General features: G+C 39.0%; 40 non-coding genes across 40 annotated transcripts; all 40 read left to right on the top strand.

Moving 5' to 3' along the window:
• The first annotated feature begins 7817 nt into the window (after positions 1-7817).
• Positions 7818-7900, top strand: trnal-cag (transfer RNA leucine (anticodon CAG)). The gene has a single exon. It is a non-coding gene; the product is annotated as a tRNA-Leu (tRNA).
• An 888-nt stretch (positions 7901-8788) lies between these two features.
• On the top strand, positions 8789-8871 carry trnal-cag (transfer RNA leucine (anticodon CAG)). Its single transcript has one exon. It is a non-coding gene; the product is annotated as a tRNA-Leu (tRNA).
• Positions 8872-9433: 562 nt separating this feature from the next.
• trnal-cag (transfer RNA leucine (anticodon CAG)) lies at positions 9434-9516 on the top strand. Its single transcript has one exon. It is a non-coding gene; the product is annotated as a tRNA-Leu (tRNA).
• Positions 9517-9755: 239 nt separating this feature from the next.
• Positions 9756-9838, top strand: trnal-cag (transfer RNA leucine (anticodon CAG)). The gene has a single exon. It is a non-coding gene; the product is annotated as a tRNA-Leu (tRNA).
• A 238-nt stretch (positions 9839-10076) lies between these two features.
• On the top strand, positions 10077-10159 carry trnal-cag (transfer RNA leucine (anticodon CAG)). Its single transcript has one exon. It is a non-coding gene; the product is annotated as a tRNA-Leu (tRNA).
• A 240-nt stretch (positions 10160-10399) lies between these two features.
• On the top strand, positions 10400-10482 carry trnal-cag (transfer RNA leucine (anticodon CAG)). Its single transcript has one exon. It is a non-coding gene; the product is annotated as a tRNA-Leu (tRNA).
• A 240-nt stretch (positions 10483-10722) lies between these two features.
• Positions 10723-10805, top strand: trnal-cag (transfer RNA leucine (anticodon CAG)). The gene has a single exon. It is a non-coding gene; the product is annotated as a tRNA-Leu (tRNA).
• A 240-nt stretch (positions 10806-11045) lies between these two features.
• On the top strand, positions 11046-11128 carry trnal-cag (transfer RNA leucine (anticodon CAG)). The gene has a single exon. It is a non-coding gene; the product is annotated as a tRNA-Leu (tRNA).
• A 239-nt stretch (positions 11129-11367) lies between these two features.
• Positions 11368-11450, top strand: trnal-cag (transfer RNA leucine (anticodon CAG)). The gene has a single exon. It is a non-coding gene; the product is annotated as a tRNA-Leu (tRNA).
• Positions 11451-11690: 240 nt separating this feature from the next.
• On the top strand, positions 11691-11773 carry trnal-cag (transfer RNA leucine (anticodon CAG)). The gene has a single exon. It is a non-coding gene; the product is annotated as a tRNA-Leu (tRNA).
• Positions 11774-12013: 240 nt separating this feature from the next.
• On the top strand, positions 12014-12096 carry trnal-cag (transfer RNA leucine (anticodon CAG)). Its single transcript has one exon. It is a non-coding gene; the product is annotated as a tRNA-Leu (tRNA).
• Positions 12097-12336: 240 nt separating this feature from the next.
• On the top strand, positions 12337-12419 carry trnal-cag (transfer RNA leucine (anticodon CAG)). Its single transcript has one exon. It is a non-coding gene; the product is annotated as a tRNA-Leu (tRNA).
• Positions 12420-12659: 240 nt separating this feature from the next.
• Positions 12660-12742, top strand: trnal-cag (transfer RNA leucine (anticodon CAG)). Its single transcript has one exon. It is a non-coding gene; the product is annotated as a tRNA-Leu (tRNA).
• A 239-nt stretch (positions 12743-12981) lies between these two features.
• trnal-cag (transfer RNA leucine (anticodon CAG)) lies at positions 12982-13064 on the top strand. Its single transcript has one exon. It is a non-coding gene; the product is annotated as a tRNA-Leu (tRNA).
• Positions 13065-13303: 239 nt separating this feature from the next.
• On the top strand, positions 13304-13386 carry trnal-cag (transfer RNA leucine (anticodon CAG)). The gene has a single exon. It is a non-coding gene; the product is annotated as a tRNA-Leu (tRNA).
• Positions 13387-13626: 240 nt separating this feature from the next.
• On the top strand, positions 13627-13709 carry trnal-cag (transfer RNA leucine (anticodon CAG)). The gene has a single exon. It is a non-coding gene; the product is annotated as a tRNA-Leu (tRNA).
• A 239-nt stretch (positions 13710-13948) lies between these two features.
• On the top strand, positions 13949-14031 carry trnal-cag (transfer RNA leucine (anticodon CAG)). Its single transcript has one exon. It is a non-coding gene; the product is annotated as a tRNA-Leu (tRNA).
• A 239-nt stretch (positions 14032-14270) lies between these two features.
• Positions 14271-14353, top strand: trnal-cag (transfer RNA leucine (anticodon CAG)). Its single transcript has one exon. It is a non-coding gene; the product is annotated as a tRNA-Leu (tRNA).
• A 239-nt stretch (positions 14354-14592) lies between these two features.
• On the top strand, positions 14593-14675 carry trnal-cag (transfer RNA leucine (anticodon CAG)). The gene has a single exon. It is a non-coding gene; the product is annotated as a tRNA-Leu (tRNA).
• Positions 14676-14915: 240 nt separating this feature from the next.
• On the top strand, positions 14916-14998 carry trnal-cag (transfer RNA leucine (anticodon CAG)). Its single transcript has one exon. It is a non-coding gene; the product is annotated as a tRNA-Leu (tRNA).
• A 240-nt stretch (positions 14999-15238) lies between these two features.
• Positions 15239-15321, top strand: trnal-cag (transfer RNA leucine (anticodon CAG)). Its single transcript has one exon. It is a non-coding gene; the product is annotated as a tRNA-Leu (tRNA).
• Positions 15322-15561: 240 nt separating this feature from the next.
• On the top strand, positions 15562-15644 carry trnal-cag (transfer RNA leucine (anticodon CAG)). The gene has a single exon. It is a non-coding gene; the product is annotated as a tRNA-Leu (tRNA).
• A 239-nt stretch (positions 15645-15883) lies between these two features.
• On the top strand, positions 15884-15966 carry trnal-cag (transfer RNA leucine (anticodon CAG)). The gene has a single exon. It is a non-coding gene; the product is annotated as a tRNA-Leu (tRNA).
• A 239-nt stretch (positions 15967-16205) lies between these two features.
• On the top strand, positions 16206-16288 carry trnal-cag (transfer RNA leucine (anticodon CAG)). Its single transcript has one exon. It is a non-coding gene; the product is annotated as a tRNA-Leu (tRNA).
• Positions 16289-16527: 239 nt separating this feature from the next.
• Positions 16528-16610, top strand: trnal-cag (transfer RNA leucine (anticodon CAG)). The gene has a single exon. It is a non-coding gene; the product is annotated as a tRNA-Leu (tRNA).
• A 240-nt stretch (positions 16611-16850) lies between these two features.
• On the top strand, positions 16851-16933 carry trnal-cag (transfer RNA leucine (anticodon CAG)). The gene has a single exon. It is a non-coding gene; the product is annotated as a tRNA-Leu (tRNA).
• Positions 16934-17174: 241 nt separating this feature from the next.
• trnal-cag (transfer RNA leucine (anticodon CAG)) lies at positions 17175-17257 on the top strand. Its single transcript has one exon. It is a non-coding gene; the product is annotated as a tRNA-Leu (tRNA).
• A 239-nt stretch (positions 17258-17496) lies between these two features.
• Positions 17497-17579, top strand: trnal-cag (transfer RNA leucine (anticodon CAG)). The gene has a single exon. It is a non-coding gene; the product is annotated as a tRNA-Leu (tRNA).
• A 240-nt stretch (positions 17580-17819) lies between these two features.
• trnal-cag (transfer RNA leucine (anticodon CAG)) lies at positions 17820-17902 on the top strand. Its single transcript has one exon. It is a non-coding gene; the product is annotated as a tRNA-Leu (tRNA).
• A 239-nt stretch (positions 17903-18141) lies between these two features.
• Positions 18142-18224, top strand: trnal-cag (transfer RNA leucine (anticodon CAG)). Its single transcript has one exon. It is a non-coding gene; the product is annotated as a tRNA-Leu (tRNA).
• Positions 18225-18463: 239 nt separating this feature from the next.
• Positions 18464-18546, top strand: trnal-cag (transfer RNA leucine (anticodon CAG)). The gene has a single exon. It is a non-coding gene; the product is annotated as a tRNA-Leu (tRNA).
• A 240-nt stretch (positions 18547-18786) lies between these two features.
• On the top strand, positions 18787-18869 carry trnal-cag (transfer RNA leucine (anticodon CAG)). The gene has a single exon. It is a non-coding gene; the product is annotated as a tRNA-Leu (tRNA).
• A 239-nt stretch (positions 18870-19108) lies between these two features.
• trnal-cag (transfer RNA leucine (anticodon CAG)) lies at positions 19109-19191 on the top strand. Its single transcript has one exon. It is a non-coding gene; the product is annotated as a tRNA-Leu (tRNA).
• Positions 19192-19430: 239 nt separating this feature from the next.
• Positions 19431-19513, top strand: trnal-cag (transfer RNA leucine (anticodon CAG)). The gene has a single exon. It is a non-coding gene; the product is annotated as a tRNA-Leu (tRNA).
• A 240-nt stretch (positions 19514-19753) lies between these two features.
• trnal-cag (transfer RNA leucine (anticodon CAG)) lies at positions 19754-19836 on the top strand. Its single transcript has one exon. It is a non-coding gene; the product is annotated as a tRNA-Leu (tRNA).
• Positions 19837-20076: 240 nt separating this feature from the next.
• trnal-cag (transfer RNA leucine (anticodon CAG)) lies at positions 20077-20159 on the top strand. Its single transcript has one exon. It is a non-coding gene; the product is annotated as a tRNA-Leu (tRNA).
• Positions 20160-20398: 239 nt separating this feature from the next.
• trnal-cag (transfer RNA leucine (anticodon CAG)) lies at positions 20399-20481 on the top strand. The gene has a single exon. It is a non-coding gene; the product is annotated as a tRNA-Leu (tRNA).
• Positions 20482-20720: 239 nt separating this feature from the next.
• On the top strand, positions 20721-20803 carry trnal-cag (transfer RNA leucine (anticodon CAG)). The gene has a single exon. It is a non-coding gene; the product is annotated as a tRNA-Leu (tRNA).
• Positions 20804-21042: 239 nt separating this feature from the next.
• Positions 21043-21125, top strand: trnal-cag (transfer RNA leucine (anticodon CAG)). The gene has a single exon. It is a non-coding gene; the product is annotated as a tRNA-Leu (tRNA).
• A 239-nt stretch (positions 21126-21364) lies between these two features.
• Positions 21365-21447, top strand: trnal-cag (transfer RNA leucine (anticodon CAG)). The gene has a single exon. It is a non-coding gene; the product is annotated as a tRNA-Leu (tRNA).
• Positions 21448-22338: the final 891 nt, after the last annotated feature.

Below are 22338 nucleotides of genomic sequence, written 5' to 3'. Positions count from 1 at the left end.
TATAAACATAAGTTAAACATTGTTATGCGGATGATACCCAATTATATCTATCAATTAAACCAGATGAAACCAATCAATTGACTAAACTTAAAGCATGCCTTAAGGACATAAAAACTTGGATGTCTAGCAACTTTTTGATGATAAACACAGACAAAACTGAAGTTATTATACTTGGCCCTAAACGCCTCCGAAACGCATTTTCTAATGACATAGAAGGTCTGGATGGTATTAATTTGGCCTCCAGCACCACCATAAGGAATCTTGGCGTTACCTTTGATCAGGATCTGTCTTTTAACTCCCACATAAAACAAATCTCAAGGACTGCCTTCTTTCATCTACGTAACAATGCAAAAATAAGACACATCCTGTCTCAAAATGATGCAGAAAAACTAGTCCATGCATTTGTCACTTTAAGGCTGGATTACTGCAACTCATTGTTATCAGGTTGTCCCAAAAAGTTGCTTAAGACTCTTCAGTTGATCCAAAATGCAGCGACATTTGTAATGACAAGAACAAGGAAACGGGATCATATCACTCCTGTATTAGCTGCACTGCACTGGCTCCCGGTAAAATACAGAATAGAATTCAAAATCCTTCTCCTGACTTACAAAGCAATTAATGGTCTGGCTCCAGCATATCTTAAAGATCTCATAGTACCTTATAAACCAACTAGAGCATTACGCTTCCAGACTGCAGGGTTACTTGTAGTTCCTAGAGTCTCTAAGAGTACAATGGGAGCCAGAGCCTTCAGCTATCAAGCTCCTCTCCAGTGGAACCAGCTTCCAGTTCGTGTTCGGGAGGCAGACACCCTCTCCACATTTAAGAGTAGGCTAAAGACTTTCCTTTTTGATAAAGCTTATAGTTAGGGCTGGCTCAGGTTTGACCTGGATCAGCCCCTAGTTATGCTGCTATAGGCTTAGACTGCTGGGGGACACCTCCCTGCTCTCCTCCTTCTCTTCTTGTCTCCTCCCCTCCCTCTCTCTTCTTCTCCCTCTCTATCTATATGCATTTATGTAAATGTATGTTACTAACTCATCATCCCCGGAGTTTCTGTGTCTCTCATGTGCCAGGTTGCCACTGATAAAGTTTACGTCAGGATCAGGAATCGTGGCTGCGCCTGCTGCCCTGGTCCTGCTGGACACCGGGAAGCCTTTTTGACATTTTCCTGGATACATCTTTCACTTTCACAACATAATTTCTGTCAAATGTTGTATTTGTACTATGTTGTTTATCCTGTACACACGACATCTATTACACGTCTGTCCGCCCTGGGAGAGGGATCCCTCCTCAGTCTATCCCTGAGGTTTCTTCCATTTTTCCCCCTTTAATTGTGGGGTTTCTTTTAGGAAGTTTTTCCTTGTGCGATGCGAGGGTCTAAGGATTTAGGGTGTCGTATCCTGTACAGTCTGTAAAGCACACTGAGACAAATGTATAATTTGTTATATTGGGCTATACAAATAAATTTGATTTGATTTGATTTGATGCACCCAGAGAAAAGGGAAGGCCAGATTGAGAATGAGTGTGGGTATTACACTGAGCGGCTGTCTAAATTAGTTATGTTGTACACATTCTCACATTAGTTCACCGGTCTGACTGCAGTGTGAGACCAGCCTAAAGCAGGCGTTAACCAGTATTTACAACAGTACTGTAACACACAGAAAGCAATGGGCTGCATGTTGGTAAAGCCCAAATGTCTTGTCTGTCTACCTAATGTTTTTAAATGTATATTTTGCTTCATCATTTATACTCTGTTGCACTTTGAGTTTTGTTTATTCAAATGAAAAGTGCACTTATAAATACAATTTATTATTATTATTATTATTATTATTATTATTATTATTAAAAGAAAAAAAAACAGAATGTAAAAAAAAGAGGTCATGTAAAAAGGTCAATCGGTCCAAGGTCTCTGCTTTGATCGCCGCTGAGTCAGTCTTCATTTACATAATGTTAAAAATAGACATGTCATGCAAAGAGTGAAGAGGTTGCTGAGCTCAACACAGACTGGATACTCAGGAGAAAAGTGATGATGAGGTGTCGGCTGTCTTCATTTATTTATTTCTGAATTGAGAGTATATGAAACCCACACAATTGCTCAATTTGTAGAAGATTGGCATTGGTTGGGGTTAGGGGTTAGTCTAAAATTCCAGATCAAACTAAATGGCAAAATAATCTATGTATGGCCCCTATCAGTGTAAAAATTCATGTGTGTTCATTCCACTCTCAAACCTTTATTCAATATTTTATATAAGTTGCAAACCAAAGAGACACTAAACATCGAGAGCCAATATCTAACGTCAACTTCCAGCGTCTGTTACAGTAGTTTGTAAACCTCATTCAAAATCAGTTTGCCATAATGAGTATCTCTCAAGAACTGTGGAATAACTTCCGGTTATGGCGGCGATGTGAACGGCAGCATAATTTAGAGCAGAGGTCTCCAACAGGGGGGTAGGAATCCGCGGAGGTACTACAGGGGGGTGGCAAAATATTTGGTTGATTAGACTTTTCTTTTTTTTCATACTGTAGCGGACGGATAAATGGAGGCAGAAGACGTTATCTCTATCTCTATCTCTTATGCTCTAGAGCTCTCACAATACTTCACAAATACCACGTAATCTTTCTTGTTTAGTCCTTGCGTTTTTGACCTCCACCCGAGATGCCAACATAAAAAATTGTGTTCCAAATGTCACCTAAAAAGGCAGAGGAGAAAAAGAAAATTGATGAGGGGAGGGAGCCTGTGTCGGCTAGCATTAGCATGGCTAGCACCAAAGACGCTGGCAGCTGCTTGGACAGTCTGGTTTTTGTGAGCGATGGAAAAAAGAGTTGACGTGATACCCAAAGCATTTGCTGCCCATCTAATCCAAATAGATTATCTATTGATAAAATGAAGGGGAGGCTAAAATCTGACACTGATTGAGTCAAAAATGAGATACGGGATGTTTTATCCTCCAACCCTGAAGGTAGATACCCGCAGTGGGGCGACAAGAACGTTTGAGTCAGTTGAAGTGGCAGAGTGATTCCTTCGCAGACATAATCTATCAAGATATACCAATGGACCATTCAATATATTACCGACTCCTTTGTCTACTCTTTATTATCAGTTGCCTTTGTTTTGAAATAGGAGAAGCAAAAGAACAAGGAGTAGCCTTAACATTAACACAAACAAACAGCTTTCAGACAGGTGACGTAATCAGGAGCATACACAGCTAAGGATCAGGACACTTTCACCGAGAAAAGAACTTACACTGGATCGGGTCCGATTTCAGGTTTTCATCAGTGGGTGTGAAGTGATAAGCTAAAGTGCACTCATGAGAAGTATGGAAATGCCCATTTTATTATTTTTTTATCCCTTTATTCTCTCATTCTCATCGTGAATTGTTGGAATAAAAAGTATGTGTATCTAAAAAATGTGTACACTATTTATTTTACGTTGAAGGGTTTTATCTTTATTGTTGCAGTCCGTGTATGAAAATACAAATAGTCAGAACAATGGGATGTCTGGCTTGGAATATTAGAGGGGCAAACAATTTTGTGAAAAGGAAACATATTATATATATATTGATTATATATATATATTGATTTAGCCTTATTTCAAGAGACACATCTGACAGAGCATTTTAAATTAAAGGTAGGTAGGTGGGTAGGTTGGTACTTTATTGATCCCAAGTTTTTGGTTTGAATGTTTGAAATGTTTGCTTCATCCCTGCCATCACCGAGAGGAGTTGTACAGTCTTATGGCCAGGGGGACAGAAGAGTTCTTGAGCCTGTCTGTGGAGCAGGACAGGGTCCTTCTCTCTGCCACTGTCACCAGGGAGTCCAGCTCTGTGCCCACTACAGAGCCAGCCCTCCTCACCAGTCTGTCCAGCCGCCCAGCTTCCCTCTTCTTGCTGCTTCCTCCCCAACACACCACAGCATAGAAGAGAGCACTGACCACCAAAGACTGGTAGAACAGTAACAGCAGTTTTTTTGCAGATTTTGAAGGACCCCAGCCTTCTCAGGAAGTACAGACGACTCTGCCCTTTCTTGTGAAGAGTGTTCATATTTGCCGTCCAGTCCAGCTTGTCGTCCAGCTGCAGGCCCAGATATTTGTAGGACCTGACCACCTCCACATCGACCCCCTCGATGGACACAGGTTGCAGGTGTGACCTGATCCTTCGGAAGTCCACCACCATCTCCTTGGTCTTGGAAGTGTTCAGCTACAGATGGTTCGACTTGGACCACCTCACAAATTCCTCCACCAGGTTCCTGTACTCCCCCTCTTGTCCATTCCTGACACAGCCGACTATCACAGTGTCAAGAAAGCTATAGCCACATATTATTTTCATCATATACATCCCACGCTAGAGGAGGAGGAAATACTATTTCATAGGTTTGTCACATTTCAGGTAAAATTGGTCACCAAGAACCCTTTTGGGTTTTGGGGTTTTAATGTCCATGCAACAAACATTGACAACCCCTAATTCTTTGAGAAATTATTTTTTAATCTATCTGACCTTCACACTGAAGTCGACATTGGTGGAGATCTTAATCTAGTTTTGCATCCGGTCCTTGATCGGTCTTCACAGAAGACCAGTTCTCTAGCACAGACTGCTACATTTGTAAGAGAGGAGATGCTGGTATGGGGCTGGTAAACATTTGGTAGCATTTTATTCTCCTGTCCACAATAGTTATACCCGTATAGATTTACTGTTGATACCCACCTCCACAGTACATAAAGTTACCTCTTGTGAGTTTTGGGAAGGACTCTATCTGACCATGCTGCCTTGTTAGTCACAATACCTGCATCCACGCCAGGTTCCAGGCATAATAGATGGAGATTTACACCCCACCTACTTAATGATTCTTTTGTGAATATGATTATCAGGGAAATTGACACATTTTTTAATATAAATCAGAATACAGTAAATCCTAATACTGTATGGGTCACCATGAAATCTTGCCTCAGATGTCAACTCATATTTTACACCTCTGGTGAACGCAAAGAGTATTTAGATAAAATCCGATCTAAGACAAATTTAATGAGATTGAGAAATTAGAACAACACATACAGTTGAATAACAGTATTATTATCCAATAATTGAAGTCAAAACAGCTAGAACATAAAACACAATAAAAATGCAAGGCAGGGAAACTATTAGCCTGGCAGATTAGGAAGGAAATATGGCAATACATACGTAACGAGTAATCCTTGTGAGATTAACAAGGCTTTTTTAAGATGCTACCAATCCACATCTCAAGGATGTAACCTTGGGAGCGTAAGGCATTTTCTGGACAACCTTTATTTCCTGTATTATCAGATTACAATAAGAAGACAGTAGAGGGCAGTATTACAAAAGAGGAGGTGATGGAAGCCTTCACCTTACTTGCCTCAGGAAAGTCACCAGGCCATGACGAATTCCCCAGGGAATTCTACAAGGCATAGAGCCCCAAACTGATAGAAGCCATCACACTATAGAAACAGGTAACTTCCAGAGTCACTGGAGCAGCAACTAATTGTTTTATCCAAACCATGCAAGGATCCCACATTTTGGAGAATGTACAGGCCTATTTAAATTCTACCCAGTGAATATAAAATTTTCTCTAAAGTCCTTGCCCTTCGACTTGAAAATAATATTTCTACCTCAACATGGACCAAACAGTCTCTTTACGCAGACGATTTATTGGCATACTTTGGCATCCAGAACAGTCTATCGCAGCTCTGATGGATACATTGACAGAATATGGTAACATATGAGGCTACACGGTCAACATAAACCGAAGTGTAATCATGCCTCTTATCGCCAGAGGTAAGTTCAACCAACAAAAGAGGATTGTAAGAGTTAAAGGGAGGAAACTAGTTCCGTCATTTTAGAAGCCAGCCGACTGGAAAAGAACATTGCAAATAAATCTTAAACCCACGTGTGTTGTGCATCCTTAAAACATTTTTTCTTTGAATCGCTAGTAAAATTAGTTGTTTGCTGCTCCAGATCCACCTCATTCATTTTGGAAGAAGACAGTAACACTTGTTCTCCTGATAAGGAAAGAGCTTACTGGTCAAACTTTGAGGATCTCTGACACTCGCATGGAGAAGCCTATAAAACTATTTGGGTGAAAACTCCAAACTTTTACTTTATGATGTAATTACAATTTCAGTAATTTCTGAAATAATGGTTTGAGTGTTTCGTGACTGTGTTCCATAGTTTCTCAAACTTTGTACCTGTAACTGTTTTACTTTACCAGGGCTATATACAGCTGACACGTTGTAAGATCAATCACGTGCCACACTGATAGCTGCACAATTTAATATTTCAGTACACACACACACACACACACACACACACACAGACACACACACACACACACACGAGCATATTAGCATAACATCAATGTAAATATATAAATAAGTCAGTAAGACAGTCGCGCTTGATGTCTACATCTTCATTGTGAAACAAGAACACCAACAAGATCCAAAAGAAAATGACATTGGTCAATTCATTGATTTACATACTGAACTTTAAGTTTAACATTATAAGTAATATTATTAATATATAATGATATATGTGTATTAAGCTGCTTTAACCTCTTACAGTGTTGGCGAATTCACCAGAAAATACCTACAAACGACATACCCAAAGTAAACTAACCCTAACCCTCTGTAATCATCGGCTCCTGAAGGACTTCCTGTTGTCTGTACGGGAAGGTACGCTGCATCTTTTCCTTGATCATTCCTGATTCTATTATTTTTACCTCTGTCAGTAGAGCACCCCTTTCAACGTCTGTGGTTTCGCGTCTTGGATGGTTTGGACAGAAATGAACCTCTACCTTTCAGGGCTTCTTTATGGTTTGTTCTTAAGTGAGTTGACAATGACTTCTGGGTGTTCAGCTCGGCCGAGCTTAGTGCGGAAGTTCATCATCTTGATCTTAATGTAGTGCTTCCATCCACAAAGCCCAGTGCGAGTTGCTTTCTCATGCAAACATGGGTGGGTCTGTACCAAGGCCTCAGCAACTTCTTCAAACTGATAATCCCTTGGATATGCTGTGTACTTGATGATTTCTTCTGCAAGGCTTTCAAGAATATCAGACCGGACTTTGGGAGTTAGAGAGAGAAGACTTCCATTTGCAGTCAAATCATAATTTCCCTTCTGGAGCAGCATCTCGGCACAATATGAAAAGCGTGGCACGAAAACGTTTCAAGTAAAGAGCAGGAACGGGAGTCAGGAGAGGACAATATGAGGGTATTACTGCTGCTACAGGTTATTGTTCTTGCGATGAGAAGCTGGTGGATGCATTGGGGTGAGTCAGTGGGATTGTGGAGAAGGTATCTTCAATGGGTGAAACTGAGGAGATTACAGAGCTGGCAGCCTCACAAGGTAGGTATATCACATTAAAAGTACTTCAATCTTGAATGTCTGAAATTGACAAGAGGTTCATATATTCATTTGCAAAGTCTACATCTTTGTACTGAAGCCTGAACTGCTCCATCCTTTCAAAGAAAGTTCAATTTCAAGAGCCAATTCCTCTACAGATGTCGGTATTCCGGATTTATTGATTAGACACTTCTTCTCTATTCCTTCTTAGTAGAAAGTTCCTCACATCCACACGTCTGATATGAGAGCGTAGTGCGGTTGCTAGGTTTCTGTGCGTTTGACATGTGTGACTTAAAAGATTTTTCTAACTTGTACATGGACAGTCTGTATATGTACATGGATATTGGCAATTGCAGCCATAGTGAAGATGTGTCAGCGTAAAACATTTTAGTAACTCATACCTGGTGGGTAATGAACACTTTACATGGCCACATCGACACATCGATTTTTTTTACAATTGATACTAATTTTACAGTCAGGATGGCTGAGCGGTCTAAGGCGCTGCGTTCAGGTCGCAGTCTCCTCTGGAGGCGTGGGTTCAAATCCCTCTTCTGACAGGCAGTGTTTTTCACTGTAACCATTGCCATATGACCATATGATCTCGTGAGATATTGGTTCTCATGACGTCACATATTGCTAGTACAATTGATTTGGTTTGGTAAAATTCAGAATCTTTAAAAAAGTCATATTTCCTTGGGGATTTTAAACATCTGTTTTTTGCTCATACCAAAATGCACAAAGACTTTAAGTGTATTTCATGTGTTTTTACGATTTTTTTTTACAATTGATACTAATTTTACAGTCAGGATGGCTGAGCGGTCTAAGGCGCTGCGTTCAGGTCGCAGTCTCTTCTGGAGGCGTAGGTTCAAATCCCACTTCTGACAACCAGTGTTTTTCAATGTAACCATTGCCTGAAATATGATCTCGTGAGATATTGGTTCTCATGACGTCACATATTGCTAGTACAATTGATTTGGTTTGGTAAAATTCAGAATCTTTAAAAAAGTCATATTTCCTTGGGGATTTTAAACATCTGTTTTTTGCTCTTACCAAAATGAACAAAGACTTTAAGTGTATTTAATGTGTTTTTACGATTTTTTTTTACAGTTGATACTAATTTTACAGTCAGGATTCCGAGCGGTCTAAGGCACTGCGTTCAGGTCGCAGTCTCCTCTGGAGGCGTGGGTTCAAATCCCACTTCTGACAACCAGTGTTTTTCACTATAACCATTGCCTGAAATATGATCTCGTGAGATATTGGTTCTCATGACGTCCCTTATTGCAAGTACAATTGATTTGGTTTGGTAAAATTCAGAATCTTTCCAAAGTCATATTTCCTTGGGGATTTTAAACATCTGTTTTTTGCTCTTACCAAAATGCACAAAGACTTTAAGTGTATTTAATGTGTTTTTACGATTTTTTTTTACAGTTGATACTAATTTTACAGTCAGGATGGCGGAGCGGTCTAAGGCGCTGCGTTCAGGTCGCAGTCTCTTCTGGAGGCGTGGGTTCAAATCCCACTTCTGACAACCAGTGTTTTTCACTGTAACCATTGCCTGAAATATGATCTCGTGAGATATTGGTTCTCATGATGTCGCATATTGCTAGTACAATTGATTTGGTTTGGTAAAATTCAGAAATCTTTAAAAAAGTCATATTTCCTTGGGGATTTTAAACATCTGTTTTTTGCTCTTACCAAAATGCACAAAGACTTTAAGTGTATTTAATGTGTTTTTACGATTTTTTTTTACAGTTGATACTAATTTTACAGTCAGGATGGCCGAGCAGTCTAAGGCGCTGCGTTCAGGTTGCAGTCTCTTCTGGAGGCGTGGGTTCAAATCCCACTTCTGACAACCAGTGTTTTTCACTATAACCATTGCCTGAAATATGATCTCGTGAGATATTGGTTCTCATGACGTCCCTTATTGCAAGTACAATTGATTTGGTTTGGTAAAATTCAGAATCTTTCCAAAGTCATATTTCCTTGGGGATTTTAAACATCTGTTTTTTGCTCTTACCAAAATGCACAAAGACTTTAAGTGTATTTAATGTGTTTTTACGATTTTTTTTACAGTTGATACTAATTTTACAGTCAGGATGGCGGAGCGGTCTAAGGCGCTGCGTTCAGGTCGCAGTCTCTTCTGGAGGCGTGGGTTCAAATCCCACTTCTGACAACCAGTGTTTTTCACTGTAACCATTGCCTGAAATATGATCTCGTGAGATATTGGTTCTCATGACGTCACATATTGCTAGTACAATTGATTTGGTTTGGTAAAATTCAGAATCTTTAAAAAAGTCATATTTCCTTGGGGATTTTAAACATCTGTTTTTTGCTCTTACCAAAATGCACAAAGACTTTAAGTGTATTTCATGTGTTTTTACGATTTTTTTTTACAGTTCATACTAATTTACAGTCAGGATGGCCGAGCGGTCTAAGGCGCTGCGTTCAGGTCGCAGTCTCTTCTGGAGGCGTGGGTTCAAATCCCACTTCTGACAACCAGTGTTTTTCACTATAACCATTGCCTGAAATATGATCTCGTGAGATATTGGTTCTCATGACGTCACATATTGCTAGTACAATTGATTTGGTTTGGTAAAATTCAGAATCTTTAAAAAGTCATATTTCCTTGGGGATTTTAAACATCTGTTTTTTGCTCTTACCAAAATGCACAAAGACTTTAAGTGTATTTCATGTGTTTTTACGATTTTTTTTTACAGTTCATACTAATTTACAGTCAGGATGGCCGAGCGGTCTAAGGCGCTGCGTTCAGGTCGCAGTCTCTTCTGGAGGCGTGGGTTCAAATCCCACTTCTGACAACCAGTGTTTTTCACTATAACCATTGCCTGAAATATGATCTCGTGAGATATTGGTTCTCATGACGTCACATATTGCTAGTACAATTGATTTGGTTTGGTAAAATTCAGAATCTTTAAAAAAGTCATATTTCCTTGGGGATTTTAAACATCTGTTTTTTGCTCTTACCAAAAGGCACAAAGACTTTAAGTGTATTTCATGTATTTTTACGATTTTTTTTTACAGTTCATACTAAATTTACAGTCAGGATGGCCGAGCGGTCTAAGGCGCTGCGTTCAGGTCGCAGTCTCTTCTGGAGGCGTGGGTTCAAATCCCACTTCTGACAACCAGTGTTTTTCACTATAACCATTGCCTGAAATATGATCTCGTGAGATATTGGTTCTCATGACGTCACATATTGCTAGTACAATTGATTTGGTTTGGTAAAATTCAGAATCTTTAAAAAAGTCATATTTCCTTGGGGATTTTAAACATCTGTTTTTTGCTCTTACCAAAATGCACAAAGACTTTAAGTGTATTTAATGTGTTTTTACGATTTTTTTTTACAGTTGATACTAATTTTACAGTCAGGATGGCCGAGCGGTCTAAGGCGCTGCGTTCAGGTCGCAGTCTCTTCTGGAGGCGTGGGTTCAAATCCCACTTCTGACAACCAGTGTTTTTCACTATAAACATTGCCTGAAATATGATCTCGTGAGATATTGGTTCTCATGACGTCACATATTGCTAGTACAATTGATTTGGTTTGGTAAAATTCAGAATCTTTAAAAAAGTCATATTTCCTTGGGGATTTTAAACATCTGTTTTTTGCTCTTACCAAAAGGCACAAAGACTTTAAGTGTATTTCATGTGTTTTTACGATTTTTTTTTACAGTTCATACTAAATTTACAGTCAGGATGGCCGAGCGGTCTAAGGCGCTGCGTTCAGGTCGCAGTCTCTTCTGGAGGCGTGGGTTCAAATCCCACTTCTGACAACCAGTGTTTTCACTATAACCATTGCCTGAAATATGATCTCGTGAGATATTGGTTCTCATGACGTCACATATTGCTAGTACAATTGATTTGGTTTGGTAAAATTCAGAATCTTTAAAAAAGTCATATTTCCTTGGGGATTTTAAACATCTGTTTTTTGCTCTTACCAAAATGCACAAAGACTTTAAGTGTATTTAATGTGTTTTTACGATTTTTTTTTACAGTTGATACTAATTTTACAGTCAGGATGGCCGAGCGGTCTAAGGCGCTGCGTTCAGGTCGCAGTCTCTTCTGGAGGCGTGGGTTCAAATCCCACTTCTGACAACCAGTGTTTTTCACTATAAACATTGCCTGAAATATGATCTCGTGAGATATTGGTTCTCATGACGATCACATATTGCTAGTACAATTGATTTGGTTTGGTAAAATTCAGAATCTTTAAAAAAGTCATATTTCCTTGGGGATTTTAAACATCTGTTTTTTGCTCTTACCAAAATGCACAAAGACTTTAAGTGTATTTCATGTGTTTTTACGATTTTTTTTTACAGTTCATACTAATTTACAGTCAGGATGGCCGAGCGGTCTAAGGCGCTGCGTTCAGGTCGCAGTCTCTTCTGGAGGCGTGGGTTCAAATCCCACTTCTGACAACCAGTGTTTTTCACTATAACCATTGCCTGAAATATGATCTCGTGAGATATTGGTTCTCATGACGTCACATATTGCTAGTACAATTGATTTGGTTTGGTAAAATTCAGAATCTTTAAAAAAGTCATATTTCCTTGGGGATTTTAAACATCTGTTTTTTGCTCTTACCAAAATGCACAAAGACTTTAAGTGTATTTCATGTGTTTTTACGATTTTTTTTTACAGTTCATACTAAATTTACAGTCAGGATGGCCGAGCGGTCTAAGGCGCTGCGTTCAGGTCGCAGTCTCTTCTGGAGGCGTGGGTTCAAATCCCACTTCTGACAACCAGTGTTTTTCACTATAACCATTGCCTGAAATATGATCTCGTGAGATATTGGTTCTCATGACGTCACATATTGCTAGTACAATTGATTTGGTTTGGTAAAATTCAGAATCTTTAAAAAAGTCATATTTCCTTGGGGATTTTAAACATCTGTTTTTTGCTCTTACCAAAAGGCACAAAGACTTTAAGTGTATTTCATGTGTTTTTACGATTTTTTTTTACAGTTCATACTAAATTTACAGTCAGGATGGCCGAGCGGTCTAAGGCGCTGCGTTCAGGTCGCAGTCTCTTCTGGAGGCGTGGGTTCAAATCCCACTTCTGACAACCAGTGTTTTTCACTATAACCATTGCCTGAAATATGATCTCGTGAGATATTGGTTCTCATGACGTCACATATTGCTAGTACAATTGATTTGGTTTGGTAAAATTCAGAATCTTTAAAAAAGTCATATTTCCTTGGGGATTTTAAACATCTGTTTTTTGCTCTTACCAAAAGGCACAAAGACTTTAAGTGTATTTCATGTGTTTTTACGATTTTTTTTTACAGTTCATACTAAATTTACAGTCAGGATGGCCGAGCGGTCTAAGGCGCTGCGTTCAGGTCGCAGTCTCTTCTGGAGGCGTGGGTTCAAATCCCACTTCTGACAACCAGTGTTTTTCACTATAACCATTGCCTGAAATATGATCTCGTGAGATATTGGTTCTCATGACGTCACATATTGCTAGTACAATTGATTTGGTTTGGTAAAATTCAGAATCTTTAAAAAAGTCATATTTCCTTGGGGATTTTAAACATCTGTTTTTTGCTCTTACCAAAATGCACAAAGACTTTAAGTGTATTTCATGTGTTTTTACGATTTTTTTTTACAGTTCATACTAATTTACAGTCAGGATGGCCGAGCGGTCTAAGGCGCTGCGTTCAGGTCGCAGTCTCTTCTGGAGGCGTGGGTTCAAATCCCACTTCTGACAACCAGTGTTTTTCACTATAACCATTGCCTGAAATATGATCTCGTGAGATATTGGTTCTCATGACGTCACATATTGCTAGTACAATTGATTTGGTTTGGTAAAATTCAGAATCTTTAAAAAAGTCATATTTCCTTGGGGATTTTAAACATCTGTTTTTTGCTCTTACCAAAATGCACAAAGACTTTAAGTGTATTTCATGTGTTTTTACGATTTTTTTTTACAGTTCATACTAATTTACAGTCAGGATGGCCGAGCGGTCTAAGGCGCTGCGTTCAGGTCGCAGTCTCTTCTGGAGGCGTGGGTTCAAATCCCACTTCTGACAACCAGTGTTTTTCACTATAACCATTGCCTGAAATATGATCTCGTGAGATATTGGTTCTCATGACGTCACATATTGCTAGTACAATTGATTTGGTTTGGTAAAATTCAGAATCTTTAAAAAAGTCATATTTCCTTGGGGATTTTAAACATCTGTTTTTTGCTCTTACCAAAAGGCACAAAGACTTTAAGTGTATTTCATGTATTTTTACGATTTTTTTTTACAGTTCATACTAAATTTACAGTCAGGATGGCCGAGCGGTCTAAGGCGCTGCGTTCAGGTCGCAGTCTCTTCTGGAGGCGTGGGTTCAAATCCCACTTCTGACAACCAGTGTTTTTCACTATAACCATTGCCTGAAATATGATCTCGTGAGATATTGGTTCTCATGACGTCACATATTGCTAGTACAATTGATTTGGTTTGGTAAAATTCAGAATCTTTAAAAAAGTCATATTTCCTTGGGGATTTTAAACATCTGTTTTTTGCTCTTACCAAAATGCACAAAGACTTTAAGTGTATTTCATGTGTTTTTACGATTTTTTTTTACAGTTGATACTAATTTACAGTCAGGATGGCCGAGCGGTCTAAGGCGCTGCGTTCAGGTCGCAGTCTCTTCTGGAGGCGTGGGTTCAAATCCCACTTCTGACAACCAGTGTTTTTCACTATAACCATTGCCTGAAATATGATCTCGTGAGATATTGGTTCTCATGACGTCACATATTGCTAGTACAATTGATTTGGTTTGGTAAAATTCAGAATCTTTAAAAAAGTCATATTTCCTTGGGGATTTTAAACATCTGTTTTTTGCTCTTACCAAAATGCACAAAGACTTTAAGTGTATTTCATGTGTTTTTACGATTTTTTTTTACAGTTCATACTAATTTACAGTCAGGATGGCCGAGCGGTCTAAGGCGCTGCGTTCAGGTCGCAGTCTCTTCTGGAGGCGTGGGTTCAAATCCCACTTCTGACAACCAGTGTTTTTCACTATAACCATTGCCTGAAATATGATCTCGTGAGATATTGGTTCTCATGACGTCACATATTGCTAGTACAATTGATTTGGTTTGGTAAAATTCAGAATCTTTAAAAAGTCATATTTCCTTGGGGATTTTAAACATCTGTTTTTTGCTCTTACCAAAAGGCACAAAGACTTTAAGTGTATTTCATGTATTTTTACGATTTTTTTTTACAGTTCATACTAAATTTACAGTCAGGATGGCCGAGCGGTCTAAGGCGCTGCGTTCAGGTCGCAGTCTCTTCTGGAGGCGTGGGTTCAAATCCCACTTCTGACAACCAGTGTTTTTCACTATAACCATTGCCTGAAATATGATCTCGTGAGATATTGGTTCTCATGACGTCACATATTGCTAGTACAATTGATTTGGTTTGGTAAAATTCAGAATCTTTAAAAAAGTCATATTTCCTTGGGGATTTTAAACATCTGTTTTTTGCTCTTACCAAAATGCACAAAGACTTTAAGTGTATTTAATGTGTTTTTACGATTTTTTTTTACAGTTGATACTAATTTTACAGTCAGGATGGCCGAGCGGTCTAAGGCGCTGCGTTCAGGTCGCAGTCTCTTCTGGAGGCGTGGGTTCAAATCCCACTTCTGACAACCAGTGTTTTTCACTATAACCATTGCCTGAAATATGATCTCGTGAGATATTGGTTCTCATGACGTCACATATTGCTAGTACAATTGATTTGGTTTGGTAAAATTCAGAATCTTTAAAAAAGTCATATTTCCTTGGGGATTTTAAACATCTGTTTTTTGCTCTTACCAAAATGCACAAAGACTTTAAGTGTATTTCATGTGTTTTTACGATTTTTTTTTACAGTTGATACTAATTTTACAGTCAGGATGGCCGAGCGGTCTAAGGCGCTGCGTTCAGGTCGCAGTCTCTTCTGGAGGCGTGGGTTCAAATCCCACTTCTGACAACCAGTGTTTTTCACTATAACCATTGCCTGAAATATGATCTCGTGAGATATTGGTTCTCATGACGTCACATATTGCTAGTACAATTGATTTGGTTTGGTAAAATTCAGAATCTTTAAAAAAGTCATATTTCCTTGGGGATTTTAAACATCTGTTTTTTGCTCTTACCAAAATGCACAAAGACTTTAAGTGTATTTCATGTGTTTTTACGATTTTTTTTTACAGTTCATACTAATTTTACAGTCAGGATGGCCGAGCGGTCTAAGGCGCTGCGTTCAGGTCGCAGTCTCTTCTGGAGGCGTGGGTTCAAATCCCACTTCTGACAACCAGTGTTTTTCACTATAACCATTGCCTGAAATATGATCTCGTGAGATATTGGTTCTCATGACGTCACATATTGCTAGTACAATTGATTTGGTTTGGTAAAATTCAGAATCTTTAAAAAAGTCATATTTCCTTGGGGATTTTAAACATCTGTTTTTTGCTCTTACCAAAATGCACAAAGACTTTAAGTGTATTTCATGTGTTTTTACGATTTTTTTTTACAGTTCATACTAATTTACAGTCAGGATGGCCGAGCGGTCTAAGGCGCTGCGTTCAGGTCGCAGTCTCTTCTGGAGGCGTGGGTTCAAATCCCACTTCTGACAACCAGTGTTTTTCACTATAACCATTGCCTGAAATATGATCTCGTGAGATATTGGTTCTCATGACGTCACATATTGCTAGTACAATTGATTTGGTTTGGTAAAATTCAGAATCTTTAAAAAAGTCATATTTCCTTGGGGATTTTAAACATCTGTTTTTTGCTCTTACCAAAATGCACAAAGACTTTAAGTGTATTTCATGTGTTTTTACGATTTTTTTTTACAGTTCATACTAATTTACAGTCAGGATGGCCGAGCGGTCTAAGGCGCTGCGTTCAGGTCGCAGTCTCTTCTGGAGGCGTGGGTTCAAATCCCACTTCTGACAACCAGTGTTTTTCACTATAACCATTGCCTGAAATATGATCTCGTGAGATATTGGTTCTCATGACGTCACATATTGCTAGTACAATTGATTTGGTTTGGTAAAATTCAGAATCTTTAAAAAAGTCATATTTCCTTGGGGATTTTAAACATCTGTTTTTTGCTCTTACCAAAATGCACAAAGACTTTAAGTGTATTTCATGTGTTTTTACGATTTTTTTTTACAGTTCATACTAATTTACAGTCAGGATGGCCGAGCGGTCTAAGGCGCTGCGTTCAGGTCGCAGTCTCTTCTGGAGGCGTGGGTTCAAATCCCACTTCTGACAACCAGTGTTTTTCACTATAACCATTGCCTGAAATATGATCTCGTGAGATATTGGTTCTCATGACGTCACATATTGCTAGTACAATTGATTTGGTTTGGTAAAATTCAGAATCTTTAAAAAAGTCATATTTCCTTGGGGATTTTAAACATCTGTTTTTTGCTCTTACCAAAATGCACAAAGACTTTAAGTGTATTTCATGTGTTTTTACGATTTTTTTTTACAGTTCATACTAAATTTACAGTCAGGATGGCCGAGCGGTCTAAGGCGCTGCGTTCAGGTCGCAGTCTCTTCTGGAGGCGTGGGTTCAAATCCCACTTCTGACAACCAGTGTTTTTCACTAGTAACCATTGCCTGAAATATGATCTCGTGAGATATTGGTTCTCATGACGTCACATATTGCTAGTACAATTGATTTGGTTTGGTAAAATTCAGAATCTTTAAAAAAGTCATATTTCCTTGGGGATTTTAAACATCTGTTTTTTGCTCTTACCAAAATGCACAAAGACTTTAAGTGTATTTCATGTGTTTTTACGATTTTTTTTTACAGTTCATACTAAATTTACAGTCAGGATGGCCGAGCGGTCTAAGGCGCTGCGTTCAGGTCGCAGTCTCTTCTGGAGGCGTGGGTTCAAATCCCACTTCTGACAACCAGTGTTTTTCACTATAACCATTGCCTGAAATATGATCTCGTGAGATATTGGTTCTCATGACGTCACATATTGCTAGTACAATTGATTTGGTTTGGTAAAATTCAGAATCTTTAAAAAAGTCATATTTCCTTGGGGATTTTAAACATCTGTTTTTTGCTCTTACCAAAATGCACAAAGACTTTAAGTGTATTTCATGTGTTTTTACGATTTTTTTTTACAGTTCATACTAATTTACAGTCAGGATGGCCGAGCGGTCTAAGGCGCTGCGTTCAGGTCGCAGTCTCTTCTGGAGGCGTGGGTTCAAATCCCACTTCTGACAACCAGTGTTTTTCACTGTAACCATTGCCTGAAATATGATCTCGTGAGATATTGGTTCTCATGACGTCACATATTGCTAGTACAATTGATTTGGTTTGGTAAAATTCAGAATCTTTAAAAAAGTCATATTTCCTTGGGGATTTTAAACATCTGTTTTTTGCTCTTACCAAAATGCACAAAGACTTTAAGTGTATTTCATGTGTTTTTACGATTTTTTTTTACAGTTCATACTAAATTTACAGTCAGGATGGCCGAGCGGTCTAAGGCGCTGCGTTCAGGTCGCAGTCTCTTCTGGAGGCGTGGGTTCAAATCCCACTTCTGACAACCAGTGTTTTTCACTATAACCATTGCCTGAAATATGATCTCGTGAGATATTGGTTCTCATGACGTCACATATTGCTAGTACAATTGATTTGGTTTGGTAAAATTCAGAATCTTTAAAAAGTCATATTTCCTTGGGGATTTTAAACATCTGTTTTTTGCTCTTACCAAAATGCACAAAGACTTTAAGTGTATTTCATGTGTTTTTACGATTTTTTTTTACAGTTCATACTAAATTTACAGTCAGGATGGCCGAGCGGTCTAAGGCGCTGCGTTCAGGTCGCAGTCTCTTCTGGAGGCGTGGGTTCAAATCCCACTTCTGACAACCAGTGTTTTTCACTATAACCATTGCCTGAAATATGATCTCGTGAGATATTGGTTCTCATGACGTCACATATTGCTAGTACAATTGATTTGGTTTGGTAAAATTCAGAATCTTTAAAAAAGTCATATTTCCTTGGGGATTTTAAACATCTGTTTTTTGCTCTTACCAAAATGCACAAAGACTTTAAGTGTATTTCATGTGTTTTTACGATTTTTTTTTACAGTTCATACTAATTTACAGTCAGGATGGCCGAGCGGTCTAAGGCGCTGCGTTCAGGTCGCAGTCTCTTCTGGAGGCGTGGGTTCAAATCCCACTTCTGACAACCAGTGTTTTTCACTATAACCATTGCCTGAAATATGATCTCGTGAGATATTGGTTCTCATGACGTCACATATTGCTAGTACAATTGATTTGGTTTGGTAAAATTCAGAATCTTTAAAAAAGTCATATTTCCTTGGGGATTTTAAACATCTGTTTTTTGCTCTTACCAAAAGGCACAAAGACTTTAAGTGTATTTCATGTGTTTTTACGATTTTTTTTTACAGTTCATACTAAATTTACAGTCAGGATGGCCGAGCGGTCTAAGGCGCTGCGTTCAGGTCGCAGTCTCTTCTGGAGGCGTGGGTTCAAATCCCACTTCTGACAACCAGTGTTTTTCACTATAACCATTGCCTGAAATATGATCTCGTGAGATATTGGTTCTCATGACGTCACATATTGCTAGTACAATTGATTTGGTTTGGTAAAATTCAGAATCTTTAAAAAAGTCATATTTCCTTGGGGATTTTAAACATCTGTTTTTTGCTCTTACCAAAATGCACAAAGACTTTAAGTGTATTTCATGTGTTTTTACGATTTTTTTTTACAGTTCATACTAATTTACAGTCAGGATGGCCGAGCGGTCTAAGGCGCTGCGTTCAGGTCGCAGTCTCCTCTGGAGGCGTGGGTTCAAATCCCACTTCTGACAACCAGTGTTTTTCACTATAACCATTGCCTGAAATATGATCTCGTGAGATATTGGTTCTCATGACGTCACATATTGCTAGTACAATTGATTTGGTTTGGTAAAATTCAGAATCTTTAAAAAAGTCATATTTCCTTGGGGATTTTAAACATCTGTTTTTTGCTCTTACCAAAATGCACAAAGACTTTAAGTGTATTTAATGTGTTTTTACGATTTTTTTTTACAGTTCATACTAATTTACAGTCAGGATGGCCGAGCGGTCTAAGGCGCTGCGTTCAGGTCGCAGTCTCTTCTGGAGGCGTGGGTTCAAATCCCACTTCTGACAACCAGTGTTTTTCACTATAACCATTGCCTGAAATATGATCTCGTGAGATATTGGTTCTCATGACGTCACATATTGCTAGTACAATTGATTTGGTTTGGTAAAATTCAGAATCTTTAAAAAAGTCATATTTCCTTGGGGATTTTAAACATCTGTTTTTTGCTCTTACCAAAATGCACAAAGACTTTAAGTGTATTTCATGTGTTTTTACGATTTTTTTTTACAGTTCATACTAAATTTACAGTCAGGATGGCCGAGCGGTCTAAGGCGCTGCGTTCAGGTCGCAGTCTCTTCTGGAGGCGTGGGTTCAAATCCCACTTCTGACAACCAGTGTTTTTCACTATAACCATTGCCTGAAATATGATCTCGTGAGATATTGGTTCTCATGACGTCACATATTGCTAGTACAATTGATTTGGTTTGGTAAAATTCAGAATCTTTAAAAAAGTCATATTTCCTTGGGGATTTTAAACATCTGTTTTTTGCTCTTACCAAAATGCACAAAGACTTTAAGTGTATTTCATGTGTTTTTACGATTTTTTTTTACAGTTCATACTAATTTTACAGTCAGGATGGCCGAGCGGTCTAAGGCGCTGCGTTCAGGTCGCAGTCTCTTCTGGAGGCGTGGGTTCAAATCCCACTTCTGACAACCAGTGTTTTTCACTATAACCATTGCCTGAAATATGATCTCGTGAGATATTGGTTCTCATGACGTCACATATTGCTAGTACAATTGATTTGGTTTGGTAAAATTCAGAATCTTTAAAAAAGTCATATTTCCTTGGGGATTTTAAACATCTGTTTTTTGCTCTTACCAAAATGCACAAAGACTTTAAGTGTATTTCATGTGTTTTTACGATTTTTTTTTACAGTTCATACTAATTTACAGTCAGGATGGCCGAGCGGTCTAAGGCGCTGCGTTCAGGTCGCAGTCTCTTCTGGAGGCGTGGGTTCAAATCCCACTTCTGACAACCAGTGTTTTTCACTATAACCATTGCCTGAAATATGATCTCGTGAGATATTGGTTCTCATGACGTCACATATTGCTAGTACAATTGATTTGGTTTGGTAAAATTCAGAATCTTTAAAAAAGTCATATTTCCTTGGGGATTTTAAACATCTGTTTTTTGCTCTTACCAAAATGCACAAAGACTTTAAGTGTATTTCATGTGTTTTTACGATTTTTTTTTACAGTTCATACTAATTTACAGTCAGGATGGCCGAGCGGTCTAAGGCGCTGCGTTCAGGTCGCAGTCTCTTCTGGAGGCGTGGGTTCAAATCCCACTTCTGACAACCAGTGTTTTTCACTATAACCATTGCCTGAAATATGATCTCGTGAGATATTGGTTCTCATGACGTCACATATTGCTAGTACAATTGATTTGGTTTGGTAAAATTCAGAATCTTTAAAAAAGTCATATTTCCTTGGGGATTTTAAACATCTGTTTTTTGCTCTTACCAAAATGCACAAAGACTTTAAGTGTATTTCATGTGTTTTTACGATTTTTTTTTACAGTTCATACTAATTTACAGTCAGGATGGCCGAGCGGTCTAAGGCGCTGCGTTCAGGTCGCAGTCTCTTCTGGAGGCGTGGGTTCAAATCCCACTTCTGACAACCAGTGTTTTTCACTATAACCATTGCCTGAAATATGATCTCGTGAGATATTGGTTCTCATGACGTCACATATTGCTAGTACAATTGATTTGGTTTGGTAAAATTCAGAATCTTTAAAAAAGTCATATTTCCTTGGGGATTTTAAACATCTGTTTTTTGCTCTTACCAAAATGCACAAAGACTTTAAGTGTATTTCATGTGTTTTTACGATTTTTTTTTACAGTTCATACTAATTTACAGTCAGGATGGCCGAGCGGTCTAAGGCGCTGCGTTCAGGTCGCAGTCTCTTCTGGAGGCGTGGGTTCAAATCCCACTTCTGACAACCAGTGTTTTTCACTGTAACCATTGCCTGAAATATGATCTCGTGAGATATTGGTTCTCATGACGTCACATATTGCTAGTACAATTGATTTGGTTTGGTAAAATTCAGTATCTTTAAAAAAGTCATATTTCCTTGGGGATTTTAAACATCTGTTTTTTGCTTTTACCAAAATGCACAAAGACTTTAAGTGTATTTCATGTGTTTTTACGATTTTTTTTACAATTGATACTAATTTTACAGTCAGGATGGCCGAGCACTCTAAGGCGCTTTGTTCTGATATTTTAGTCCATGTGTGGTTATTTTTTCATTTCCATTATGATGATAATCTGATAAATAATAGATCTGATACAGATAAATAATAGTAAAGAAATTATGTTCCTCTCTGGGAACCATCACCTTATCGTGGTGGAGAGGTTTGTGTGTCCCTATGAACCTGAGAGCTGTGTTTTCTGGAGCCTAGTGCTCCTGGTAGGGTCTCCCAAGGCAAATTGGTCTCAGGTGAGGGGCCAGACTAAGAATGGTTAAAAAACAACTTCATGAAAGAAAGGGTAAGGAAAGGAGAGACCCTGCCCGGAGGAAGCCCGGGGCCCCCGTCTGGAGCCAGGCCGAGAGGGAGGGCCCGACAGCGAGCGCCTGGTGGCCGGGTTTGCCACGGAGCCCGGTCGGGCACAGCCCGAAGAAGCTACGTCGTGCCTCCCATCCATCCATCCTGTGGGCCCACCACTCATGGGAAAAACCGTTGGGGTCGGGTGCGCTGTCACACGGGTGGCAGTGATGGTCAGGGACCTCGACGGACCAGACCCGGGCAGCAGAGGCTGGCTCTGGGGACGTGGAACGTCACCTCTCTGTGGGGGAAGGAGCCGGAACTAGTGCGGGAGGTGGATCGCTACC

Source organism: Cottoperca gobio, chromosome 24 (genome assembly GCF_900634415.1).
Source record: "Cottoperca gobio chromosome 24, fCotGob3.1, whole genome shotgun sequence".
Lineage (NCBI taxonomy): Eukaryota > Metazoa > Chordata > Actinopteri > Perciformes > Bovichtidae > Cottoperca > Cottoperca gobio.
The sequence above is the reverse complement of the archived record's forward strand: the minus strand, read 5'-3'. Positions and strand labels throughout refer to the sequence as shown.